The 3,630-nt window shown below is 37.2% G+C and overlaps 1 protein-coding gene across 1 annotated transcript in view; it reads right to left on the reverse strand.

Moving 5' to 3' along the window:
- The window catches only part of LOC106470619 (alpha-2Db adrenergic receptor-like), a 13,788-nt gene extending 10,923 nt beyond the window's left edge, over positions 1 to 2,865 (reverse strand). The window contains exon 1 of the mRNA XM_013931182.2: positions 2,789 to 2,865. The gene's annotated coding sequence lies outside the window, so the exon portion shown is untranslated. The remainder of the gene's footprint in view (positions 1 to 2,788) is intronic.
- Between the last annotated feature and the right edge of the window lie 765 nt (positions 2,866 to 3,630).

The following is a 3,630-nucleotide window of genomic DNA, read 5'->3' on the forward strand; positions in this document are numbered from 1 at the left end:
AAAACAAATCCGTCTCCAGTATTCCGCATCGATTCCGGTGTTTTTCATTATTCCGACCTCAATATTTAAAACAGAGTATAATAAGATTCAGTAGTCATGATATGTTGAAGGATAAACAAGCTGTGAACTCCTTTTGGTTGACCCACTAAAGTATCTTGCTAAGCAAGATCTCAGAATACATTTAATTACCTGCTCCATAATTCAGAAACTAATTCAAAATGCAGCTTTAAGCATATGGAACAACATCGGTTCTAAAAAAAAAGTAGAGTAATACAGATCCGGGATACGATCCCCGTGGTGGATAGAGCGAAGATGGCCCATTGTGTAGATAAAAAAAAAGAGTAATAAAAATGTATAACTATATATAATTTTTGATAGTTTCCAAATACCTTAATAATCCAAAAATGCATGTTGGATTTAAAAAAAGTTAGAGTTGTAAATTAGTTTAGGATACCTTACAAAATCTACTCCGTGTTTTACATAAATCTACAAATAAACCTAAGATTTGTATATCGTCTTGTATGGTTGACATGACAGTCTTACTGGACAACTCTGTTTAGGACTGATATCAAAACATGATGATTTGAATTTCGCGCAAAGGGTTTGTTTGTTTTTAATTATGCACAAAGCTACACAAGGGCTATCTGTGCTCTGCCCGCCACGGGTATCGAAACCCGGTTTCTAGCGTTGTAAGTCCGCAGACATACCGCTGTGCCACTGAGGGGCTCGCGCAAAGGGACATCTACGATAGCCCTCTCCAGTGTAGCAGTGATAGACTAGAGGGACGGCAGCTAGTCATCACCACCCACCGCCACCTCTTCGGCTACTCTTTTAACAACGAATAGTGCGATTGACCGTCACATTATAACACCCCCGCGGCTGAAAGGGCGAGTACGTTTGGTGTGACGTGGATTCGAACCCGCGACCCTCAGATTGCGAGTCGAGCGCCCTAACCACCTGGCCATGCCGTGCCACATTTTTTGTATAGGTTAGACAGTAACTTGCTTGAGAAATTAGGGATAACGTGTATTTATTTTTCCAGGACGAAAACTTACTTTAAAATCTTATTAATCTAAATTTGATGGTACATAAGGGAACAGTATAATTTGCAGTAGTACCAGTTGCTTTAGCTACGTTCTGTTTAGTCCCCCCTTACCAGTTGCCTTAGTTACGTTCTGTTTAGTCCCCCCCCCCTCAGTTTCGACCTTAATCCCATCTAGTTTGAGGTCAGCCGGTATGTTTGTAAGCCATGAATTTTTACACTCGGGTGACTGACCCAGTTAGCGACCATATAGGATGAGCAGATTCAGATTGCGAGTCGAACGCTCTAACCACCGAGCCATGCCAGGCTCCTCGTTTAGTTCTAACGGTAAAAAACACATTTTTTGTTAGGATTTATTTGCTTATTGCTAGGCAAAAATCTACACACACACTAGGCTTGTTCTGACTTCTGATTACCGCAGGTATCAAAATCCGAATTTTTGACGTTATAAGCTCCGAAATCTACCTCAGTCAGCGGAGGGGGGGGGGGCGTTCTTCTAGAAAGCTACAAGTACATAAACACTCGACCATCCTCGTGAATGCTTATAAATGTATAGATGTGCTAGGAATTAAATATATTTGTATGTATATATATATATATATGTGTGTAGTATATGAAAACCACTGAACATGCACCAAGCGATACAAGTACAATTGGTTCCACTCGTTTCAGCCTCACTGTGGTTAAACAGCTTACTATAATCTTTACGGTTAGATCTTTCTGTATTTTTAGTTTTTATCATAAAAGGCACAATTGTCTTACTATATTCTGTTTTCTCGTGAGAAATATTTGAATAAGGTAACAAAGTTCTGGCACCGTCATTACCTTGGCTAAGGAACCTTAAAAACATCTTGACCTTTGGCCTTTCAGCATGACCCATAAATCATCAAGATCTATCGTGTTCAATATCATCATACAAATTCAAATTGCTAACTAGTTATTTAATATTACGTATCACTATAGCAACAGCTAACTAGTTATTTAATATTACGTATCACTATAGCAACAGCTAACTAGTTATTTAATATTACGTATCACTATAGCAACACACAATACACGTAATAATAATCATGTACGTTGCAAATAAGTATGAAGTTTTTGTGTTTTACCATTGTCATAGACGTGAGTTTTACCATTGTCATAGACGTGAGTTTTACCAATCTTGAACACTTTTTTTTTCATTATTTCATCATTTTTCTGCATCTCGCGGTTTTTTCCTACTGTGCGTTTTTACTTTTATCCAAGTAACGGTTCTGTTTGTTTGTAATTAATCCCAAAGCTTCACAATGGGCTATCTGTGCTGTGTCCACCATGGGTATCGTTCAAAGTCATGAATATTTCTTGTTACAATGCCAATAGCACATCGTCCCTTATGAACATCACAAATGGATATATCAAAACTTTAGGACAATAAACGAAAACGTTCATGTCGATAACGAATGACAACAAGAACGCTGCCATCAACAGCTGCCATCAATCCGGGTTTCGATACCCGTGGTGGGCAGATCATATTCGGAGTTCAATCTCTTCTCAGGTAGCCCATTGCATAACTTTGCCCAATAAAACAAACCATAAAATTCAAGGATATAAACCATATATTTTTTTTTCAGAACTATAGATCCCACAGTATTGTCTATTTTATCACCTTAAAAGTTAAATATGTAAGCAATTAAGTTTATGCTAATAAAATAGTATTCGCATTTACTTCTCAAAGTATCTTCTTACAATATGTAAACACAGTCTTACTTGAACATTAGAGGAAGTTCCTAGCCTTCTGTGAATTAGTCAAACCGAAAGAACTCCTTCTGAAATTCCTATTTTAAGGTAAAAATTAAACTTAATTTAAAACTGAAATTCCTTCTTTTGTTTACACGGTTTTCCAACCGACAGTAGTCACACAATTATTGGCTTTTTATTCTCGTTTACGTGCCCTGCAAACCCTTGCATGAGACAGACGTTTTATGTACAAATATAGGGTGCCGCGTCATGTGACTCGTGACGTACAACGACGTCACGTAATACAACTGCTTTAACAGAGAAGTTAGTCTAACATGTTAGAAAATATAGGGTGCAACAATAATTTCAAGGTAGTGCGAGGACTTTTCAGTGAATTCCTCGTGCGTCACTTAATAATATCTCTAACCATACGTACGTTTAATTAGAAATAAACGTTCAGTAAAACATTATTTAAACTATATACACACAGCTAGGTTCAAAACACATGTAAACTAAAATAAACGCATAAATTAATTTAGCTAATTAATTGAATAGAATTATAAATCTACGCAAGTAATCTTTTAGTTAGTGATTCATACTAGTTATAAGATTAGAGCAGTGGTATATCTTGAGTTGTGTTAAATCAAACTTATGCTTACAGTTAATTCATTGCATTTTTTAACATTCTAAGTAGTGGGGCATTTCCACCAATGGGTGTCCCCCATTGGGACACGCGCGTGGGCAGAGCACAGATAGCCCATTATGTAGCTTTGTGCTTAATTTCAAATAAACAATAAACAAACAAACAAACAAACAAACCACCAGTGAGCCCTCTTTCCAGCCCCACCACTGAAGGAAAAATTTGTCTTTTT

Source organism: Limulus polyphemus, unplaced genomic scaffold, assembly GCF_000517525.1.
Source record: "Limulus polyphemus unplaced genomic scaffold, Limulus_polyphemus-2.1.2 Scaffold4120, whole genome shotgun sequence".
NCBI lineage: Eukaryota > Metazoa > Arthropoda > Merostomata > Xiphosura > Limulidae > Limulus > Limulus polyphemus.